The sequence below is a fragment of the Trichosurus vulpecula genome, chromosome X (assembly GCF_011100635.1).
Source record: "Trichosurus vulpecula isolate mTriVul1 chromosome X, mTriVul1.pri, whole genome shotgun sequence".
NCBI classification, from domain to species: domain Eukaryota; kingdom Metazoa; phylum Chordata; class Mammalia; order Diprotodontia; family Phalangeridae; genus Trichosurus; species Trichosurus vulpecula.
The window spans coordinates 45,856,409-45,880,714 of NC_050582.1; the positions used below are offsets into that span (position 1 = coordinate 45,856,409).

Below are 24,306 nucleotides of genomic sequence, written 5' to 3' on the forward strand. Positions count from 1 at the left end.
AAGCCAGGTTTTCTTTATTGTAAAGGCAAAGTTCTTTCCACAACATTACACTGCTTTAAGCAGTTCTACAGATGAAGAAGTAGAAAGGGAAAAGGCCAGGCCAGAAATTCTGGAATTAGGGGCCCTAAGGGGTTAAAGGGCCAGGAAAACCTGTTATGCTGATGCAAAAGGTAAAGTGATGTTTTTAGGAACAAACTTCCACAAAAACCAGTCCAAGAAGTTGCCAGGGACAGCCCAGAAAAGAACTGAGTACCCGCGAAGACTGATGTGTCATGGAAATAAGCAAGCTAGCATAGTAATGCCCACTGTACTCTCATGTTGTAGTAATATTTCCAAGAAAGTCAAAAGTCAACCCACAATGTTGGACACTGCGGGGAGAGGGAAGGAGAAAAGGGGTGACAGTCCCCAGCAAAGGTACCTCCAGCACTATCAACTAGCCTCACTTCTTTGCTGTGGATCCCCATTATTATTAGCTTGTTATAGCTTAAAACCAGAGGACAAAAGGCAAATGGGATGGTTTGCTAATTTAGGACAGTCTTAGGCCTTCCTGAAATAGGAGCATTCTACCTAATTCCTTTCCAAATGGAAAATCCCTACTATGAAATAATAACCACTATTCATGATGGCTGTTAAAACTTTATCTCCCAAATACAATATAAAAGCAACATCCTCTAGTCATTTAGTAAAAATAAAAATAAATGTAACCAAGTAGAAGATCTATCTAGACCTTTTCTTTATATGTAACAAAGCATTCAAACTTGTCAAATACTTGGCATGGATTGAACTTCCTTGTTCTGTTAGGGCAGTGACCCATTTGTGAACCTTTGCCTATCTTCTTTTCCCTCGTGCTCATAATCTGCTGGCTTTAGTTAAGAATAAAAGAAAAAAGAAGAAGAGGTTTACTACATGACAAGCACATACTGGGAGCACTCAAAATTCCTTTGAAGGAATTGAAGAAAGAAAGCTTGAGCAAGAAGAATAAAACCTAAAGGATGGCACCCAGGAGAAAGAGAGGAGAAGGCCCTGAGAGAAGCACAAGTTGCCTCAAAACCTTTCTGGAAGCATAAATAATCAACAAAACAAATAACCAGGGCACAGAACAGAGTAAAATGCAGGAGAGAGAAAAAAGGGACAGGGTGGGGGGAAAAGAATAAAATTCCTTCGGGCCCGTGCTCGCCCCTTTCCTAGAGAATCTCTATGAAAAATGTGAAGATGCATAAGACTGCGGGATAGGACATTTTAAATAAGAATATTCTCCTCAATGCATTGAAAGATATTTTGGCAAAACTGACTTAACAGCTTCTAAGATTAAGGCCCAGATACACTCAGAGAGCGCCATATATCCCACCTGACAACAGCATCCAGACCAAGGACTCTAGTTGCATGCCAGGCATTCCTGTGGCACCAATCCCAAAGAGACCCCAAAGCAGGAATCAAAGGAAGTTTATAATGGTCCTGAGACCATTCCAAACCCCGGGGGATTCACGTGGCCCAAGATGAACGTAAGTCCTTTCGAGTGATCTCTAAACCAGTACTACAGATCATGTTACTTCTTTCTCAGAGAAAATCATAGAAACCTGAGGCTGAAAGAAAACTGAGACAGATCTAGGCCAATCCTTACATTTTACAGGCAAGAATCTGGAAGAGTTCCAACCTAAAACCATGCTACAGCAAGTTAATTCTCTCTCATTTAAGTTAATCAGTTGCTGATCACAAAGTCCTCTCCTCAATCCTCCATTAATTTAGAACACAAGAAAGATTTCCCAGCAGGCAAATATCTACAAAATTCCCTATGATGGTGAACCACCTGAAGGAGTCAAATCAGGACCGCCAGATGACCCAAGAAATGATGGGCCCAAAGGCTCAACTATTTGCTTGCTTGCAACAAACTCTATGTGCCCTGACAGGCAGGCAATGTTCAGATCTGATATCAAAGTGAAAACTGGCTTTCCTCTAGGTTTTCCTGTAATGCAAGAATGATTCTTGCTAAATTTCCCCCCAGTCCGATCCTCTACGCTGCCAATATATGTGCCAATACACGACTGATTTCTATACTATAGGAGAGGATGCAATAAAGCCCATTTTTTGATAAATGCTGCTTAGTTTGACTTCTCAGTTTCAGGTCAGAACTTCACAAGGAACGGAACCTTCCACCAGTATCTCATTTTGACAGGTCAGCTGTTGCTGCTGCTGCTACTGCTACAATTAAGGCTAAGAGTTCAGGCCATTACTGCCCTTTGCTCTATTTTCATCTTTTTCCCCTTCTTTTTAAAAAGAACACATGGGCAGGTTATGTTCTCCCTTGGACATCTGCAAATAGGGGCCAGCAGCTGGGTGCATTTAACTCAGCCTTGTAGAATCAGAAAGCTGGGAAGTGCAGCAATGCTACTCCAAACAGCCAAGAGAATCCTAATATCAGAAGTGGAAGAGGCCTACGAAAGCTGTGGCTACCCGAACCATCAGACTCTGACACTACTAAAGCCTGGAACCATGGCTAAACAAAACCATGAATATGTCCCATTTCCTCTAGCACGGTGTCAGGCACCTCTCCGTCAAGGTTAGAAAGAACATTAGGTTAGGAAGATTTGATTCAGTGGTCAGATCTGCTGGCCCACAGCAACCTCTCAAGTGTTGATTTTTCTCCTCCCCGTAACATATCACAATAAAAAATAGTAAACAGTGAAGAACGGCTTGCAGAGGAAGTCAAAGATGAATGTGTTCATGAAAAGTCCAAAGGAAAGCAAAGAGATGGATCAAGTTCCCTCTGGCCTAGAGACAGACTCCTAGAGAAGAGAGGGGCTTATAAAAAACAAGAAGAGGCACCTGAGACAAGGAATTTCAGTAACTCTGTAGCCCCCAAAGACAATATAAAGAAAGGAAAATAGAATTATCTACTAATGAGTAAAGGGAAAAATCCCCAGGGGTGAGAGAAGGTAGACTACTCACAGAGCAAAGTTGGAGAGAACTCATATTAGTGATTTGGCTCAAGGCAACAAACACTGGTAGCCTGAGGGCATTTCAAGGGCCAGCCTGTTTTCTATTTTTACTAAAATTCTAGCTTGCCACCTGATTTCTTTTGCTTTTGATCTGGTGCTAATTTGTACAGTTGCTGTAAAAGGATGGGAAACAGAGGCTAGAGGGAATACCACTCTTCCCTTCCCTGCATTCCCCACAGTAAATGTTCAATTAAGTGAATACTTATTGTTTATTTGCTCATATTTATTCTATTAAAGAAAATACTCACTGTTGCCTTCTATGTTAATCAGTAGAGTTTCCTGTGCTTCTGGGAAAAAAATGTGAATTAGTTAAGGGAAAAAGAATTTATAAACATCAAAAGAATTACAAACCCAACTCAAAAAACACTCCAGCCTTCAATAATTACTTTTAGGTCTTGAAAGTCATTCAGAAAACCCTTGACCTTTTGGGAAGGTACCCAGGCTTCTGAGACTGCACAGACATCAACTGAGAGAAAAATCCATTGAACAGATAATCAAAGGGAATCTTCAAAACAAGACACACTCCTGGAGTATAAGTTCATAGAATCGGGGAAATAATACCAGTATAAATTCAAATGAAGAAAATTTAATTCCCCTTAACCAAATAACCAGATTTAATATGCTAGGTCTTCAGATATTTTCTATTTTAGAGACTTAAGGTAAATAAGGGACCTCAGAAGGCCAGAAATGACCATCCTAACATAGATCTGTTCCATAATGACCTTTCTAGGGATCTAAGCCACTTAGGGGCAAGGTTCATCTGAAGGTTTTCTATTGCCTTCTGGTTATGTTTAGCACCTGTGACCTCAGAACCATGCACACTCAGGAGGCAGCCAATTACTGGCCCGTTCTGAAGGATCAGGCCTCTGCTCTCCTTTGGTTCTGGCTGCTTGCTGTAAAGTTCTCTCACCTTTGGACTCTGGCCTGCCTTGGAACTATGGTACCTGCCTCTTACTCCCTCACTTTCTTCAGCTTGAAATCATGGCCCTAGGTCTTTCAGATCCATGTGTATGAATACTATTACTACTACTACTACTACTGTGTATTATAGCTATGTGTCCTTGTGTCTGATCTCCTTAACTGTATTGAAAGGCCCATCTTAAACCTTCTGATCATAGCCTCTCTAGCACAGGACAGCCTATACCTGCTATTGTCTCTGCCACTCTAGCACAGGACAGCCTATACCTGCTGGCATCCATTTGATTCTTGTGCAAATACCATGTCTCTCCCCTCTTCAAAAAACCTCCAGTGGCTCCCTATTGCCCAACAAGTACAGTTAAAATTCCCCATTTCTAGTATTCAAGGCCTGCCACTATCTGGTGGCACCTGACTTTTGCAACATTATCTTAAATCACTTCCTTCTGTTGCACATGCTACCAGCCCAACTGATCTATTCTGCCCCTTGAGCTTTCCTACCTCAGTGTCTTTGTGCAGTTGTTCCATGTACCTTGACTTCTTCCCCTCTTTGCACAATGAATTCCTCCCTAGCCATGAAAGCCCCTCACTGCCTCCTCTTCTTCCACAAAGCCTTTCCTACTACTCAGTAATGCCCTTGCCCTTTGGACATACGATCTTCTGCCTCCTGTAGCCCTTTGTTTCAGACTTCTCTAGTGTATTTTATGGTGCACTGTGTGTAGGCATGACAGTCCTTTTTCATTCATTCATTTTTCTGGGTTGATGCCTTATCTTCCTGGATAAAAGGTGAGTTTCATGACAACAGGGACCTTGTGTCAGTCACTTAAACTTTGTCTCTCTCCCAGTACCAGCACAGAGCTCTGCAAGAGACGGGACCAGAACAACGATCTTTGAATGGAAGGGTGACAAAGAGACTGTGAGGTAGAGTGCTACTAAGTCTCTCCAGTTTCAGATAGAGTGGTCTGAAGACAATCACAAATTTGGGCCTGCCTCCCAAAACAAGAAAAAATAAGAAACCCACCACGAATTAACATGAGTGGGGCAGCTAGGTGGCACAATGGGTACAGTACCAGCCCTGGAGTCAGGAGGACCTCAATTCAAATCTGGTCTCAGACACTTACTAGCTGTGTGACCCTGGGTAAGTCACTTAACTCCCATTGCCCCATCCCCCCCAAAAAAAGAATATGAGCACTATAGAGTATTTTCCTTTAGCTCTGTACAATGCTCCAAAGTAGAACTTGTATAAATAATATACAGATTAGAAAGTAAGTAGGCTATGGAAAAAGGAAAATGCCCCCTATAAAAATAAGGAGGGGGTTCTGGAGCTTTTCATGTACTATGGGCCCCTTTGGCAGTCTGTGGAAGCCTATAAACCCCCTCTCAAAATAATGCATTTTTTTGAGAAAACTTCTTAATAGACAGAAATGCTAACCTGCCCTTGGAGGTTAATGAAAATAAAGTTGTCATTTTTTTCCATCCAAGTACACAGACTCCCAAAAATCTATCCATAGGATGCCCTGAGGGTCTGTGGGCCCCAGGTTAAGAAGCCCTGCACTAGACTGATAATCATTTCTAAATCCCAGAGAAGAAATGCTGAAATATCACAATTTTTTAAAAATTTGCAATTCACTTCTTCTCACTGAAATCTGTGACTTGAAGAACTGGGGGTGGGAAGGGTTGAGCTTTGAAGTAGGAGGAGGAACACAGGGCTTCCTGGAAGCAGAGCAAGCTGTTGGGGCCCTCTTTGGCGTTGCTCCCAAATGGTTTAAGGGGCTGGCTACACGTAAGCCTAAGGACACGCCACACTTGGAAGACTGACGTAACCTCTACCAAGGTATCCACAAAACAAGGCACGAAGATGCCATCTGGCTGGCCAAATAGCTCCCATCTCTTCAGTGCTATGGTGAGAGTAGTACTCATAGAAGATGAACCTACTCTAGCCAGGCTTCTCTCAAAAGATCCCCGGAGACAAGAACTGGTACACTAAGCTTCTTCCTGCCTGCTAAATCAGGTGGGCCCAGAGGAGACATTGTAAAACCACCCTCAACTTTTCAACTGCCTAGCTCAATTCAATTTGAGGTTACAGAATTAGCACGTACTACGAAATGAAATAACAGATAGCTTCTGTTCTCAATCCCTAGATAGGAATTCAAAAGAGCAGAGGCCCAAACACTTTTTCCCCCGGAATATACTTCCTGGTAATTCATCAGTATTAAGGCTTAACAATATGGACTAGACTGTGAGATATTTTCGTTGGGCTGGGCTTCCCCCCCCCAACCCCAAAGGGTTGGAATTTCACACAATGGGGGGAATGGCAGAAGATACATAAAATGGTGACACTTTCAGGGGTGAGACCCATGGTTTGGGTCAGCGAGTGCAGCAGATTCAATTTGCATGCAGGTTGATCAGCATTCATTTCAATTCAACAGACCTTTATTGAATACCTACTGTGTGCTGGGCATCATGCTGCATGATGAGGCAGACAGAACGTTTGGAGAAGGTAATGAGGAACAACATGAGCAGAAGTAGACAGAGATGAGAGAGCATGGGTAGATTTACAGGACAGAGTAGTTTGGATTGAATGAAGTGTTGAGTGTGTGGAGGAGAGAGTAACATGAGCTAAGGCTAGAAAGGTAGGGTAGTGACAAATTTGGGAAGGCCTTGAATGCCAGGCCAAAGAGTCTGACCTTCCCACATTAGGCAAAAGGAAACCATTGAAGATTTCCACACATGGGAGTGTTGTGACCAGATCTGAGCATAAGGAAGATTAGTTTAGCTGTGGTGTGAAGGACAGATTTGGAAGAGGATCTGAAAAAATCTATTAGAAGTAAATTGCCCTGGTGCAGTCAGCTGGTAACAAGGGCTTGTACTAGGGTGATGGCCATGGGAATAGAGAGGAGGAGATAAATGTGAGGGATGTTGCAGAGGTGAAAATGGCAGGCCATGAGAAGTGAGATGAAAGGACAGGTCAAAGAGAGAAGCTCTGGTCTCTGGCCAAGGACAACGTACCTCCTTAAGCCTAGACAATGAGCCAACAAGAATGGGTCACAAAGTGAAGCAGACAGTGTAGAGAGTTCGATCCACTTAAAAACTTCCCTGGACGAATCATTTAAAGCATCCGTCCTGCTAACGGTGGATTTAATAGGTTCATCTTTGTATACCTGATTGTGACTGGGTTTGAGTGTATGTGATAACAGATAACACAATAATGACTGAAGAGGGAAAATTAGGAAACCAGCTAAGTAATCAAAACTTGTACCTTGTATACATTTAAAGTGGCTATCAATAGGAATGACTTCTTTTACAGGCACCTCCTTCTCATAAAACTCGATTATTAACCTAGGAAACAGAAGGATGGATTTAAGAGCAGCAACCAATGAAAAATGTTACAAATACCAAATAGTAGTCCTCATTTGTGTGGTTCTTTAAGGTGACACACTTCTTTACGTACATTACCTCATTTGAGCCTCATACCCTCTCCTCCCCCTCCCAAGGAGGTAATATGTTATCATGAACATGTTATCATTACGAATGGGGAAACTGAAGCACAGAGAGAGATGGCCACAGGATTCATCAAGGTGAAAAGCCGGGACCCTTAGGCCCAGATTTCCTGACTTCAAATCAAGTGCTCTTTCCAGTACACTGTACCGCCTTGCCAACGTTATATTCACATTGAGAATCTACATTCATTAGAGGATTATGGCCACAAGACCTCTTGTTTTATTAGACTTCCTGCTTGTGGTTTCCTGTGGCATACATAGGGTAGCACTGACAGCTAGGGATTGTCCCAAAGGGTTGGCCTCGAGGGGTCATTTTTGACAACTCACAGCGGGGTAAGATCACATAAAGAACACTGTTCAGTGTGTCCTCACCCTATAAATGTTTACAAGCTAAGCCACATAATGTGCTTCCAAATATACAAACTAAACAAGGAAATGCTTATCTTTCACTTCCCAAGGCTAAAAGTTAGTAAGTTTTATACTTCTATACCCCACACAACATTGCCCCAACCATCGATTTCATGTTAGACCATTATAACCAGATCACAAAAGCCCGTTGTAAAATCATAGCCTCGCCAATCCCTCTGAGATACAAATTGTAATATTTTTTCCATATGGGACCATCGGTCCCTGTAACGATTTGCTTAATTAAACATGAGGATGTTGGGTGGGGTATATCTGACCACATAAAAGTCTGGACTGAGCCTGAGTCCCCTAGAATAAGATACAAGAACGGTAAAGTTGATGCTACTTATGAAATAGATGGCCTATAATCAAGGTATCGCCTGTTGTCACTTGACCTTTTGGTAAGCAATTACTTTGTGCCATCCCTCAAGGACTTGCTAAAACTGTTCAATTCTCCTCATCTAAAAGTGAAGTTGGTTTTCTGGGTTAACTTTCCATTTTTGTCTTATGCTTTTCTCCTTTAGGTTTTTTGTTTTGTTTCTTTTTTTTTAACATCTGTTAAGCTTTATGAGGATACTCTAGGGGGAGGGAAATTGCTTAGCCAGATTTGTGGGAAGAATTCTCATTCTGCCTTCCCTTTCTTGATTCTGTTTGCCTAAGATGGGGACGCATCTTCCGTGAGGCTAACTGTGAAGCTCTTTGAAGGAAGCAGAAGAGAGATTTGTAAGTCCAGATGGACACTAAAAACTAGGTAAAATGTAAAGGTTAAGGAGGAACTGTTGGTTTATGTTAACTTTACTTAAATATGCCACTTCTGAAGTAAAAGAATGTAGACTTGGGATACTGCTGGGAAGCAGTGTAAACACTTCAATGGGGCTATAATCTTTGAGGTCACCATAAACAACATGATAGCCCTGTGGTAAAATCTGGAGCCCAGGAAACAATGCGGCTAGAAGTGAATCTAAACCCTGCATCTAGCAATAATCCTTTTAAAGGAGAAAGTCAAAGTTGAAAATGACATAAGGAAACAATAAGGTTAAGAAGAGCTACCAAGAGGTTGTAGAATAGCCTGAAACACAAAAAATTTTGCTTGCCTGAGAAAGAATCAATGGGAAGCCAGCCTTGTTCCTGGCAGAGGATAAGCTAAGAGGTTTGAGCCTAACCTAGGTTGGCAATCCTCCCAAGATATGTGATTTCATCAATGAGGGAATTTCCCCAACTCTCACAGATCACAACTTCCACCCATTCGAAGAATGGTCTTCATGCACTGGGGTGGGTGCAAAAAAAAAAAAAAGATTCATCATCTCTCAGCCAACCTTTAGGGGATGAACTTTTCTACATTTAATGAGGTTAGTCCACAGCTCAGGCTGTGCTCAAAGTCTTGGCCTCCTGGTAGAACCTTCCAGAGGAAAGGACTGAGAGTCCAGGGTCAGCTCTACAAAATGATCCAGGGAAGACTTGTATATAGGATTTGAGAACTATCCCTTGTGGAGGGGGAAACCCCATAAATCTCTCTTCCAACTTTCTTGCTTATCAAGAAAACCTTCTGAATGTAATTTGACTTCTCAAGCAACATAAGACACAAGAAACTGCACACTATGGATAGGATTTGCAGTCTAGGAGAGCCTTTTAGAAACACCTCCTTAACCAAGATGATTTAGAGAAAGCTTAATGGTCAAATTAATAGCTTCCTGATGTATAGTATAAGACAACCAGGCTAAACTGTAATCAAAGAAAAATAATCTAGACCTTTGGAATTTATAGCATGTTAAGAAAACCTGTTGAACCGAGGGGATTTTTTTTATCTATAGGAACAACCATAAATAATGTGGTTCTGATGGTGTCCAAAAAGAAGGGACTGGACAAGTCAAAAAATCAGGTTTTTATCAAGTAGAGCAAGAGACACTGTAACTTGTGGACATAACTATCTGGCCGCTATTAGAATAGTTCACCATGGCCTGCGGGAAATATCTTCTGAGACCATCTAGGTCCTTTTGCTCTGACTTGCATGATCACCATACACAAACTTGGTTTACTAATTCAATTTCTGAGTACATTTAGTAAGTAGGTAGGTAATGAATACAGCTAGTAAGTGGAAGAATAGATTATAAACCATAATATATTAAGTATACATATAGGTGTTATACTATTATTCACTTGAAATCTTATTAATAGTATAATATGCATGCAGGTATTATTGCTATATGTAAATATTATTGTGAATTAATAACATAATATATGTGTGCACTAACTTTCTAACGTTCAAATACTTTATCTATTTAAATGAGTGATACACACTTTATACAAGTGACCAATTGTCACCTTTCTAAGGAGAGCCAGAGCCGGCCATGTGGATCAAGGTGCTTCTTCTATCCGATGGAGAGGGTAGGAAAAGGCTGGGTAAAACCAGCTTGGTTTTGTTGATAGTAATAATAATGAAATAGCTTTCTGGTGCAAACAGATCTCTTGTGACTTTGGCTAGGCTAAGCTAGGTCACTCAGGCCCCAGTCACTCACTCTCAGGAGACCTGAATATAGACTTGAGTTAGGAAAAGTCTGAACCATGTTAATCCCACCAAGATACCACACCCTATATAAGGAGGTCCAGCCTGAATCAGAAGCTAAACTCATGAAAAACGTTCTTTAGTTAGTCCTTTAATAACTGAATAAACTGATGTTCTTTTTGATAATTCAATAACATGTTGAGATTTTTCTAGGCTCAATTAAGCTACCAGGTGGTCTGACCAAGCTAGGAGAAGATAACAGCCATTTGTTATGCCATCCTTTCCAAGGTTGTCCTTCGAAGTACCCCTGGGAACCATCAAACTAAATCGACTGATGACCCTAGAGCACAAGTGCCTATCGAAGTCACAGAAGTAGGTGTTCAGGCCATGCCAGGCTAGAGGATCAGTTACAGTCCAGAATGAGGTCACCTGGATGGCCTGGCCAGGTGAGAGATGGGAGGCATCTGATGCAGACCTAAAGGAGTATGTCTGTTCTTGGAGGACTAGACAGCAACTTGATTAGAAAGTAACCAGAGAGAAGAGGAGTAAGCAGAGATGTTATGAACAGAACCTGGCTGCCAAAAAGTCAAGCCAGCTCAGAGTGAACGTGATGTTTAACGGGCACCATGAAGACCTCAGAAGGTTCTGACTAGGGGAACAGTTAGGGCCCTTGGCACAGGTAATGCTGATGACTGTGGCTACTATGCAGGCTATTTTGAGTACAGATAAGGTGGCAATGGAATGAAAGCTGGCAGCCACACAGACAGTTCACCAGATTATTCTTTTGATCAGTCACCAGTAATTTATCAAATTCCCACTTTGTGCTGTGCAAAGCTATTAAGAGTATTTTGCCCCCAAGTCACTTAGTGGGAGAGTTATTTATTGGTCCTCGCTTAGTGGGGGTAAGGGGGGCTGCGGAGAGGGGGAAGCACTGGATTCAGAGCCAGGAGACATGGGCTTGAGTCCCAGCTCTGATACTCATACTGGCCGTGTGATCCCCCTAGGTCAAATTATTAAAGCGGTAATGTCTAAAAGCCACCATTCTGGTATCGAAAGTCTCCATTTAAAGGAGTTTCTAATTTTCTCATCAATGGTTGCAATTGGTGACCAAGCCGCACAGAATTAAGGATGGCATGGTCTGCTAAAAGTAACAAAAAGCATTTCTAAGGCACTTTTATACAAGCTTTTGCTAAACATTTTCACATCTATTATCTCATTTTATCCACAAGCAAGGTGGAGAGGTGTTATTATTCTCACTGTCCCAACACAGGAAATGAAAACCAAAGAGATCAAAATGATATAGTGGAAAAAATGTTAAATCTGCATGAGGAGATTGGGGTTTGAATTTTGGCTCTGCCACTTATCTGTATTGGGTCACTTTCCAGCTCTGAGCTGACTCAGTTTCCTTCCCTGCAAAATGGGGATAATGATACTTGCAACCATTTATCTTCAAAGACAACAAGAAGTCAGATACTACTATTAAAATAAAGTAAGATACCTCTGAGACTTGTTTCCTTATCCATAAAATCAATAAACCTTCAAGCACTATAGGAATATCAGATGTTATCATTATGTGACTTGTCCCCCCTTCCTAAGCCTCAGTTCCCTCATCTGTAAAATGGGGATATTTGTCCTACCTACCTCACGAGGGTGTGAGGAAAGCACTAAATCCTAAGGGGATATGAAAAGGTCCAAGCCTTTGGAGCTGGCCCAGAGTTGAGTCAGAAAGACCTAGGTTCAAAGTCCCTTCTATGACATAGAAGCTTCATCACCCTGAGTACTGAAGTCACTTAAGATGATCAACTTTCTCAAGATTTAGGATTCAGGGCAGGATTGATTTTCTAGTTACCTCATGCAGAGTTCTTCATGAAATCACAAGTCCATACAAAAGAGAAAAGGAAGGGGGGGAACAGAAAAATAATTTGTTATTATTATTACTAAGGATGAAGTAACAAGGCCATACTATGGGTCCATGACAAGGTCAGTGGCAGGGCAGGGCATTTTTCACCTTTGGCCTTAGTGTTCTACTCTGTAACATTAAAGAACTGGATTCTTTCTAGGCTTCTCTCATCTCCAACTTTGCTACTTTTTCAACCTTTGGTAGCTCCTCTCTGTCCCCCATCACTCAGTTTCCTTCTCCGGAAAATAAGGGGGGGTTGGATTATCTCTCTAGAGGCCTATCAGAGCTGCCTTCCAGTTCTAAATCTAGGCAGCTAGATATAGTGCCACAGTGAGAAAACCCAGGAAAGACTCAGGTGCTATTCTGGCCTAAGACACTTCCGAGCCATGTGTGACCTTGAGCAAGTCACCTATGTTTGCCTCAGTTTCCTATCTGTAAAATGGGGATAATAATAGCACTTTCCACCCAAGGCAGGGTTGTTGTGAAGATGAGATAATATTATTATAATTCTTGTTACTATCGTTATTATAGCTGTGATCCCTTCCCCTTCCTTGGGCCCCCCTTATCTCTCAGCAGAATGAGGTTGGCAGCAAGGTTTGTAACATGGACAAAGCTCTGGACTTAAGAGTCAGGAAAACTTGGATTCCAATCTTGTCTCAGACACTTTAGTGAGCCCCTGAGCAAGTCATTCTCTAGGCCTCAGTTTCCTCCTGTAAAATGATTGGGTTGGGGTCAAAGACCTTTGAAGGCCCCTCTACTCTACAATGATGATTTTTAGCAATAGAGCCCTCCCAGATCTACAAATCCTTAATCATATGAACTGGGGGGGGGGGGGGGCGGGCGTCCTTATACTAGGGCACACCCCTACCTAGGGGCTCGTAAAAGGGCCTTCAAAAAGGTTCCCCTCCTGCTCCCCCCTCCTTCGTCCCCCAAATCCTCCTCCCCTTAATATTCCCCCCATTCCCCTCTTCCCTCCCGCCATCCGCCTTCCTCCCCCCCCACCCCCCCCCACCATCCGCCTTCCTCCCCCCCCCCCCCCCCCCGCCATCCACCTTCCTTCCCCCCTCTCACCACCCTTTCCTCCTACCTCCCCAATTCCCCCCCCCACTCTTCTCCCCCCCTCGCCCCGCCCCCCCCCCGCCCCCCGCCCAGCCTAAGCCCTCGGAAGGCACAGGCTCTTCAACCTGGGCCCGGGCGCCGCGCCCGGTGGTGGCCGAGACTAGCACTGGCGGAGTAGTCCCTGCCTGACGGGAGTATCGAGGGCCCGGAGGATTCCCTCCCCACCCCACCCCCCAGCCCTATCCCGAGGCTACTTACTCAAACTGTGAGCCCTTCTGGGCCAGGGTCAAGCGGCAGTTCTCCCGTTCGAGGCCCTTCAACTCCCATCCCTCGATTGTATGAAGGAGGGGCAGTCAAGGCATCCAAGCTTAAAGCCAAGGCAGGGGCGCCGCGGAGGTAGGGGCACTCCCTCCCCAGCCCCGCCCGGCCCCCGTTTCGGCCTCGGCCGCCCCAGCGGGCGTCCCCGCCCCCCCCACCGCCATCCCCGCCCCCCCCCCCCGCCATCCCCGCCCCCCCCCCACCGCCATCCCCGCCGGCGCGCGCGATGGCGAGGGCGTTCACGACCCCCTTCTCTCCCCTCCCCCCCTCCCCCTCCGCCTCCCCCTTCCGTCGGCCCCCGCCCCTCCTCGCCCTTCCCTGAGGTGGATACTGTGAAGAACTGCATTTTGACCGAGGGCCGCTCCATCTGGGCGGGAGGGCGGGCGGGAGGGGGAGGAGGGGGGGGGGCGGCGGCGGCGGCGGGGGCCGGGGGTTGACAACACCGATCACACGGTGTAAACCCGACGACCCAACCGCCGCCAGCCCTCTCCCAGCCCCCCCCGCTTGCCTGATGGCCCGCCAGCCGGCCGGATTTGCCTTGCCTGCCCGCCTGGGAAAATTAATAACCGCCGCCCCGAGAGCTCCCGCGCTCCGACTGCGAGAGAGCGCCGCGAGCCGACTGTAGAGAGAACTAGGGCCAGTGAGCGTCAGCGGGAGCGAGCGCCGCCGCGAGCGCAGTGCTCCGCCCTCCGCCAACGGCGCCCCCGCGTGTCCTAAAGCCGCCACTGCAGAGAGCTGGAGCCTCGTGCCTCGGCCGCCGGCTCCCCTGCTGGGAAGCTGGCCAGCCAACCATCTGCTGAGATCACAGGCTTTCAATGAAATGACAATGGTCGCCCTACATCATCCCTCTCCAACCTGGGGCCCTTCCAGTTATCCACGCACAGCCGAGTAGAAAGAGCTTGGAAAGCCTAGCTCTCAGTTACTTCATAGCTGGCTGAGTGAGACCCTCTTCACCGCTCACTTCATCAGTTGGAGCCCTAGGCTCCTCTCCAAATCAAACTGTTTAAAAAGGATCTGATCTATATTGGTAGATGGGGTTCTTCACCAGGTACACAAATGAAATTATTCATAGGTCCGGCCTCTCCATCCACCACACCCCCACCTCCCCCAAAAAGTACTAGGCTGGTATGTGCTATATTAACCAAAATGATCCCGTGGAACCTAGAGGCAAGAATGTTGGCTCTGGAAGTCTGAGGATGACCTGGGCTGAAATTTTCCCTCTGATGTTGATTGTAACAACCTTGTATGATTGATTATGGGGCTTGGATTAGACAAGGTTCTGAGGTCCCCTTCCATTTCTAGGATCCAGGATCCCTAAATCTGCCCATTTCCATTTTGACAGTCTATTCTGTGAGATTCTAATGTGTTTAATGATGCCTGAGGGCCTATGAAAGCACACGCGCGCGCACACGGGACGTTCTCCAACATGTCCCCCTCCTTTGCTCCTCAGTCCCCTCTGCCCGGTTCTTTTCTGCTGTCCAGTGCAGCCCGGTAAAGTGGCAATCTTGGTCATTCCCCAAGGCAAGCCGACTCTAAGTCCTCTGAGCAACCGTGGAGAGACACCCCAACCTGTAGGAGAGTGCAAACACTTCAGACGCACACTTGGGCCCAGCCTAGATGGAATTCCGCTCACCTGCTGGCCTGAGGGTGGGGCGGGGAAGAACCATCCTTGATCTACTGGGTTCCTAGTTTAGTTATTCTGGCTAATGAATTTTTGAAGTGAGAACGAGGTTCTGCCAAACGATAAAAATGTTCTACCCAATTCTCTAAAATCATCCCCTTTCTGTCTAGGCCCCCCACCCCCAGCTCAAACAACTTGGGGTACCTCACACAGCTGCATTTATCACCTTTTATTGTATTATAGTTATCTGTGTGTATTCCCCCCCACCCCCACCCCACTCCCCAATTTGAGTTTACATTAAAGGTTTATATAAACTGGTCATCTTTATCCCCTCCTTTCCCCCCTTTCTAATCAAAGTCTTAGGGATCCATCTGGAAAATCCTGTCGAGTTGTCTCCCTGCCCTTTCTTACCCCACTCCAAACCCACCCATCCACATCCCACATCCTTATCACATCTTATCCCGTTACTAAAATTTCCCTCCCGCCCTGTCTCTCTCTTCTCCTTGCCCACAGCAACCAAATAGCCTTCCCTGAAAACAGGAAAAAAAGAAAAAGAAACAAAAGCCAGGCTGTTTTGATGTGGGGAGAGCCCAATCTGGAGAACAGAGATGTCAATGAGTTAAAACTCCGATTGCCTGTTATATGCATAGTAGTGAACTGGGATTAATGCAAAAGAAAGTAACCAAAAATAAAAAAAACCAACAGCAATCTCTGCCTTCCAGGAGCTTCCAGGGTGGAAAGATAGATGTTCAGATCAGTGCCAGAGTTTTCCCCCTTGGGGATCCCTACACTAACAAAACAGGCCTGGCATCTCCCCCATCCTGGTTTATTTATTCAATTTATACCGGTTATAAGAAACTCCACTAGTGCAAAGCAAAAAACCAATGCAACAGTTGTGGGTTTTTTCAATGTAGAGGTTGCCTGGGGCACTAAAAGATTTGTCCTATTCTCACACTCAGGGTCACACAAGCCATAGCCAGTGTGTCTATATCAGTGGTACAAATGGCTTCAGGGCCTTTTGTGACTCCAGGATTGACTCTCTATCCATATGCCATGCTTTCATTTTGCAATAAAAATACACACATATAATTATTATGGGGATCAATGATCAAATCTCTGAATTCAACAAGATTTGTGTTGAAGTCTCAATTATGTTCAAAGCAGAGTGTCTGGTAAAATCCTGTCTGGATGGATCATTTATTTTCTCAGAAGGTAGGAAGCAGTGGGGAGCCTAGATATCATCTTTCAAGAAATTATCAAGGAGAACTGCCCTGATATTCTAGAGCCACAGGGCAAAATAGAAATTGAAAGAATCCATCGATCGCCTCCTCAAATAGATCCCAAAAAGAAATCTCCCAGGAATATTGTCGCCAAATTCCAGAGCTCCCAGATCAAGGAGAAAATACTGCAAGCAGCCAGAAAGAAACAATTTGAGTATTGTGGAAATCCAATCAGAATAACCCAAGATCTGGCAGCCTCTACATTAAGAGATCGAAGAGCTTGGAATGCGATATTCCGGAGGTCAATGGAGCTAGGATTAAAACCTAGAATCACCTACCCAGCAAAACTAAGTATCATGCTCCAAGGCAAAATATGGATTTTCAATAAAATAGAGGACTTTCAAGCTTTCTCAGTGAAAAGACCAGAACTGAATAGAAAATTTGACTTTCAAACACAAGAATCAAGAGAAGCATGAAAAGGTAATCAAGAAAAAGAACAAGAAAAAGAAATTGCAAGGAACTTACTAAAGGTGAACTGTTTTGTTGACATTCCTACATGGAAAGATGACGAGTATGATTGATGAGACCTCAGTATTAGGGTAGCTGAAGGGAATATGCATACATATATGTTTATGGATATATATGGGTGAATGTGTATGTATGTATATATCTATGTGTGTGTGTGTGTGTATATATATATATATATATATGGAGAGAGAGAGAGAGAGAGAGAGAGAGAGAGAGAGAGAGAGAGGACACAGGGTGAGTTGAAGATGAAGGGAAGATATCTAAAAGAAATAAAATCAAATTAAGGGATGAGAGAGGAACATACTGAGAGAGGGAGATAAGGAGAGATAGAATGGGGTGGATTATCTCACATAAAGGAGGCAAGAGCAAGCAGTTCTGTGGGAGGAGAGGAGAGGGCGAATGAGGGGTGAATGAGTGAACATTGCTCTCATCAGATTTGGCCTAAGGAGGGAATACCATACATACCCAATGGGGAATCTTACCCCACAGCAAAGAGGGAAGAAGATAAAAATAAATGGGGGGGATGATGGAGGGGAGGGCTGATGGGGGTGGAGGTAGTCAAAAACAAACACTTTTGAAAGGGGACAGGGTCAAGGGAGAAAATTCAATAAAGGATAATGGGTAGGGAAGGAGCAAAATATAGTTAGTCTTTCACAACATGAGTATTGTGGAAGGGTTATACATAATGATACACATGTGGCCTATGTTGAATTGCTTGACTTCTTAGGGAGGGTGGGTGGGAAGGGAAGAGGGGAGAGAATTTGGAACTCAAAGTTTTAAAAACAGATGTTCAAAAACAAACAAAAATGTTTTTGCATGCAACTAGAAAATAAGATACACAGACAATGGGGTGTAGAAATTTATCTTGCCCTACAAGAAAGGAAGGGATAAGGGGATGGGAGGGGAGTGGGGTGACAGAGGGGAGCACTGACTGGGGAACAGGGCAACCAGAACATACGCCATCTTGGAGTGGGTGGGAGGGTAGAAATGGGGAGAAAATTTGTAATTCAAACTCTTGTGAAAATCAATGCTGAAAACTAAATATGTTAAATAAATTTAAAAAAAAAGCAAAAAAATAAAAATAAAAATAAAATGTGAAGTCCTGAACTTTGAAAGGTTAAAAAAAATAATTGCCATTTCTTGGCCAGAGAACAAACATGGCTAGATGTGGGGAAAAAGCAAGGGGAAAAGATGGGCATTTTTGCCTATGAACGTCATGATAAATTTTAACTGATATAATCTTGGACTGCAAGTGACTTAAGGTGGGGGAGGGGAGCATCCAGAAATAGGGAGGGAGGAGAATGTCCTATGCTTGTCCTCTACACTGATCTATTCATACCTAGAGTATTGTATTTAGCTCATTTTGTGGGGGATTTAGGGTTTAACAAATGTCCAGAGACACCAGAGGGATATGAGCAGCATCAGAGCAGGATTGCTTATGGGAAATGAATAGGAGAGATAGGGGAAATTCCAGGAAGAGATTTGCCCTCAATATTGTAAGCTCTCTGAAGGCTCCAACCTGTGTAGACCACCCCTCAATTTGAACACAGAAGGCACTCAAGTGTTTAATTGCAAAGTTATTTAATAACTTGATCAATTTAATCATAAATGTGATATTAAATGACCCATTTAGACTAAGCTGTCCAAAAATGGAAATTTCCCTCTTACTGGAAATAATCAAAGCAGAGTCTGGGTTGCCCCTCGTTCATGGATGGGTCAAAGAGAAGGTTTGTGGGTATCTCCAGGGTTGGACTAGTAGATAAGTTGGCCCTTTAAAGAGTTACAGTTCTTGGGGGTAGGGGGTGAAGTGAGGATACAGGGGGAAATCTAAGTGATATACAAATCAAAGATATCAACTAAAATTTTTAAGAGGTTAATAACATCTGTTGGGAAAGATAAGTGGGGCCTACGTGGCAAAGTGGATAGAGTGCTGTGTTGGCAACCAAGAATGGGCTCCTTGGCACTTAGTCAACAAGTGCCCTTGACTAGTTTGGCTTTTTCCCCTGAACTGAATGCTGTTTGTATCTTGGACTGGAGTAAGCTTGTCGGCCCCTTCGCCTTGCTTCCCTTGCTTAAGCTGATGGAGGGGGCCTGTGCTTTTCTGGTCGACCCCTTCGCCTTGCTTGGGCAGATTGGGGGGGCCTGTGCTTTCCCCGGCGTGCCTTGCACCCCCGCAGAAGCTGGATGGTTAAAAGCAGCTCCCGTTGGAGCCAGAGGCAGTTACAGCTACAGCTACAGTTACAGCTACAGTTACAGCTACAGTTACAGCTACAGTTACAGCTACAGTTACGGCTACAGTTACAGCTACAGTTACAGTTACAGTTACAGTTACAGCCACAGCCACAGCCACAGCTGAAGCAGGAGCTGCCAGTAGCAGAGCTGACCTACGGGAGGAAGCTGAACAAAGACTTCAGGCCAGTGGGTAATCTTATTACCATAGAGGGGGAAGCATGATTTTGCTTTACGCAATCATGCTTCTCTGTAGCCTCCTGGTTACTCTTTCAAGGCGTACTTATTGGGCCTGGAAGCCTTTGATCAATATATCAAAATGGGGTTGCTGGTTCATGGGTTGGTTACTGTGGAGCCTAAATATATGTTTTGATTCTTTTGCCTTCTACTTTGAGAGTTTCTTATATCCGGCGGTTCCGAACGTTTCAGACATGTTTATGATCCTCTTTGAGATTATAAACTCTGCCCTCCTAATACAAGTGCCCAGCCTGAAGGCACGAAGACTTCTTCCTGAGTTCCAATCCTGTCTCAGACATTTACTAGCTAGCTATGTGACCCTAGGCAAATCACTTAACCCTGTTTGCCTCAGTTTCCTCATCTGTCAAATGAGCTAGAGAAGGAAATGGCAAACCACTCCAGTTATCTTTGCTGAAAAAAACCCAAAAAACCAAAATGGGGTCATGAAGAGTCAGAGACGCAACTGAACAACAAAAGGGAAAATAAGTAGACAAGGCACAAAAATTGTTTAATATCATTAAAATTTCTTAAATATAACTATAATTAAAATATAATTGCAATTAATTACTTAGGATAAGCATTCCTTTTTTTTGACACTACCACCCTTCCTTCCCCCCCCCCATTCTTACCAACTTCCTTTTCTGCACTGGGCTAGAGAAAAAATGTAATATTTCTTTAATGGAATATTAGAAAGTTTCATGAGCTTAAAATTTTACAAAGATGAAGAAAGGATCAAGGATGAAACAGGTAGTCCCGCTGTCCAGCATGAGTCCAGGCTAGTGGGACACACAACAATAGCATTTTTAAAGCTATGATCAAGATTGAGGAAAGGAATTTAATATCCTCCTGGCTGGAGTTGCTATGTTAGATTCCTAACTGTCAGATATCAAACTAGAAGAAACCTTAAGAGGATCATAAATGTGGAGCTGGGGAACATGGGGGGATGGCAAGGGTTACCAATAACAAGGGTTATCTTAGCCCAGGCCTGTGCAACATTGGGCAGGCCCATGGGCCGCTTTCAGTTTGCCAAAGGGTTTCAAGCAGCCTAGGAAAAATGTAGAGGATATATAAAAGAAAGTATTTCTTGCTTTGTCCATACTCCAATTAATCCACCCTTCTACCAGTCACTATGCATCATGTAACTTGATGGGTGGGTTGCCACTGGGTACTTTCCTCCTGTTTGTCACATGACCTGTGCCAACCAACTATCATCAGTCTGTCTCTAGTCTGAGAGGAGCAATTTCATAATAAATAAAAAATCTTAAGTAATAAGTGTAATTAATTGATATAATTAATCCTCCCCTAAAGGACTCTTGACAGAGAGCCAAATTCTAACTCAAATCCTCAGCTTTAGGGGTGAGAAATAGTGTTGGTTATCAGGATCACAAAAAGTCATTAAGAACTGGACTTCCCTTGGTCCCAAAAGTCTAGGCCTAGGAGTAACGTGTAGAAACTGATTAGATGACCCATATGAAGTCATGGCTGGACCAAGATTGGGCCCTCCAATGCTCTTGAGTTAGAATAGATGTAAATGGCAGATCTAGGTCTGAACAGCTCTTTGAGCTTCCCCCAACTCCTGAGTTAGAATACAAGTCCAGATGACATGGGTTGGACCCTCCCCTCATGTCCCTTCCCCCAGCACCTAGCTTAAAGAGATGCAGTTGCAGATCACATAAGTTTTTTTTTTTTTTAAATAACACACTCGAAGACCCTTTTTGTTTTTTAGCAGACACGACTGATTTATTACCCTGGTTCTTATACTGTGCTCAGCAACAAAGAAAATCAAAATCGTTGGTCCTGTGTACATTAAAGGTCTTACATAAGTGAACTTGATTTTGGTTTTATTCAAGTGATCTTTCTTAAATTAAAGATGGCATTGTAGGATCCAATGGCAAAGTTGAAAGTTGTTGTTCAATGGAATAAGTTAGGTCTTAAATTACACAGGGAAAGAGTATGTTTTATGTTTTTCCTACGATGTGTGACATTTTCCTATGATGTGTGACATTTGATGGTGTTTCGAGTTAGACTAAGAGAGTATGGCATTCCGCATCGTTGCTGCTGTGAGGTTATTTACTTAGATCGCTGTCTCATCTTTCTTCTCTTTCTCTTTAGACGACGCACCCGCTTTTTTCTCCATTTTGCTCTCATGGTGAGGAAGAGCTGGAGACAGCTCTACACCCCCCTGAGATTGGAGCCTTGGTTGAAGTCATCATCAGCATGCTAAAGGGTTTTTGGCCCTGTCCTAAAAAAGACAGAATGACAAATAATTAGGATAAAGACCTAGAAGGGGTCAGGGAGACTTGCTTAGTGGCAAGCTAAGTTAAGCTGACACCTTATGATAGATCAAAAGGGGGAAAATCTAGGGATGTGAATGTAAATTAACATTAGAGAGGCTATCAAATGCTATTGAAGGTCAAAGAGAACTCCTAAATATACATATCTGTGTGTGCATGTATGTGTGTGTATATCTATACATATGTATATAGGTATATATTATATATAAATATCTATCTTTACATATATAAAGAGAGAAGTGAGCTTACTGTATTATACACCAGCATCATGAGATTGTTTTCAAAACACAGCAGTGCCAGTCCCAGCCGGGGCACCCCCTTATATACTGTCTAGGGTGCTGACCTCACAAGAACCTGGTGAGGTAAGCAGGCCTTTATGATGCACATTTTACAAATAAGGTAATTTTTACAAATTTTTACAAATAATAAGGTAAATAAGGCCTCACTGAGCTGAGTGATTTGAGAGACTGACAGTTGTAATTCAGCTGAGTTGGGAACTGGAACCTTCTGATTCCAAATCGAACCTTCTTTTCCCACCACCACAATGGCTTCCATCCTTAATGGGCCTGTGGGACACAAGAAAGCCTGACAAGGGGGAGTGACAGTAGTTTCCACTACCCAATTCAAAGCAATCTGCATTGTTATTTTTTTAACATAAATTTTATTGAGGCCTTTTATCTTGACATCACAATCACTTCCTGACCCACCCAGACCAAGCCCTCCTTTGTGAACAAAAATAAAATTAATTAAGCAAAATATCTGCTAAAGATGCCAATGTATACCATAATACCTCCCTCCAATGACTTGAGATAAGATTTCTTTCTCCATTCTTTGGTGCCTTGTTTTGGTTTTGGTTTTCCCCTTCACATAGGGTTCAATTTCTTTTTTTAGTGATCTTTTCATTTATATCAGCATAGAAATTATGCTCTTACATACCCCCTTTCCCACTAGGGAGCCCCTGCAACTTCTAGTGGCCCCAACTGCTTTCTGAAGATTTTATTTTCTTCTGTAATCTAATTTTATGTGTCCATACTGATAGAATGCAAGTATCTTGAGGCCAAGGGTGATTTTATTGCTTTGTAATTATATCCCCAGGACCTTCTGGTGTCTGTCACATAGAAATTGGTCCCTATTGATAGATCCTGTCTATTGTCTGAATTCCTCTTATTTGTCATTTCTCACTGCATGATAATATCTCATCCTGTTCATATGGCACTTTGGTCAACCACTTCTAGGCTGCATTAACTTTTCCTCGTTATATACAAAGTGCTGGGGCAATTCCTCAGGATTTTGAGGAAGCAGCTTGCAGTAATCTCTCTTCAGAAGACAGAAGACAAACTTTCTTTTGATTAAGACCTAGAGCCAAAGTCCTTTGGGCCTAGCAATGGAACCCTGTCAATGTAGTGCCTGAGTTGGTTGTAGGTCCCAATGTGGCTTGGTGTATCTGTTAGAATGCCAGATCTGAGAAAAGCACCAGGGCAGTATTGAAACTATTATATAGTGGTGATTGGTGTCTTAGGAGATTATTAGATGGTATAGGTTACTCTTTAAAGGCTTCTGTTGGCTTCTAAACAAGATTGGATAGCCTGGAATAAGTCAGAGAATCCTGGAATGTCAGAGCTGGAAGAGATATCACCTATTTAATTCAACACTCAGACCTGACGAAGAATTCCCCTCTACAGTATCCCTGGTAAGTGGTCATCCTGCCTCTGTTTAAAATCCTTTAGTGAGGGAGAACTCACTACCTCCCTCTTCTATGTGCCTGCTTTGGATATTTGAAAGCAGCTATCACTCCCTATGCCTTCTTGGACCCAGGCCTTCCAGGCAATACATTCTACGTTTCTTTGGCTGACTCTGGCTCACCTTAAGTATCTTAAAACTTCCGGATGGATCCAGCAAAGCCCCATGTCTTCCAGAATATTCCATAGCAGCACTTTTTAGTGATTAAACCAAACCAAACTGAATCTGGAAACCTGGCTGATGAAACTATTCTCTGCATATAATAGACTTAGAGGAATTCAGAGAAATGTGGGAAGGCTTATATGAACAGATACAGAATCCAATTAGACCCAGTGACTACCACAATGTAAATGGAAGACAAAGAAATGAAGCTGAATGCTTGTGCATGATTATGTCTTGGTCCCTTAGAAGAGACAAGAAAAAACATTTCATTCCTTTTATAGAAGAGGTTGAGGCATTCAGAATGTTGCATGTGTCAGAAATAGTGGGTATCAGTTGGTTTTGCTGAAGTGTTTTTTTTTTGAAAGAATCTTTATTACCAAGGAGGATCCAGCATGAATAAGGAAAGAAGGGGAGGGAAAGGGGATAAGCATTTATATAGCACCTACGATGAAACCAGGCACTGTGCTAAGTTCTTTACAAATATTCTAGAGAGAATGGCATGTACAAGAAAAAGGTATCAATACACCTTTAAACAAGGCAAGTTTGAAAATACTTTTATGATCATGATTTGTTTAGAGGGTACAGTTTTCCAGAAGACCACTAGCAGAATTGGAATCAGAGGACCTGAGTTCAAATTCTGATTGTGTAATTAGCAAGTAATATCCCTTTGGGTATCAAT

At 43.4% G+C, this 24,306-nt stretch overlaps 1 protein-coding gene across 1 annotated transcript in view; it reads right to left on the reverse strand.

Annotated features, from left to right (window-relative positions):
• OCRL (OCRL inositol polyphosphate-5-phosphatase) overlaps positions 1 to 13,593 on the reverse strand; it is a 56,403-nt gene extending 42,810 nt beyond the window's left edge. Inside the window, exons 1-3 of the mRNA XM_036740094.1 lie at positions 13,537 to 13,593; positions 7,171 to 7,250; positions 3,245 to 3,280 (exon numbers count right to left, since the gene is read on the reverse strand). The gene's annotated coding sequence lies outside the window, so the exon portion shown is untranslated. The remainder of the gene's footprint in view (positions 1 to 3,244; positions 3,281 to 7,170; positions 7,251 to 13,536) is intronic.
• Positions 13,594 to 24,306: the final 10,713 nt, after the last annotated feature.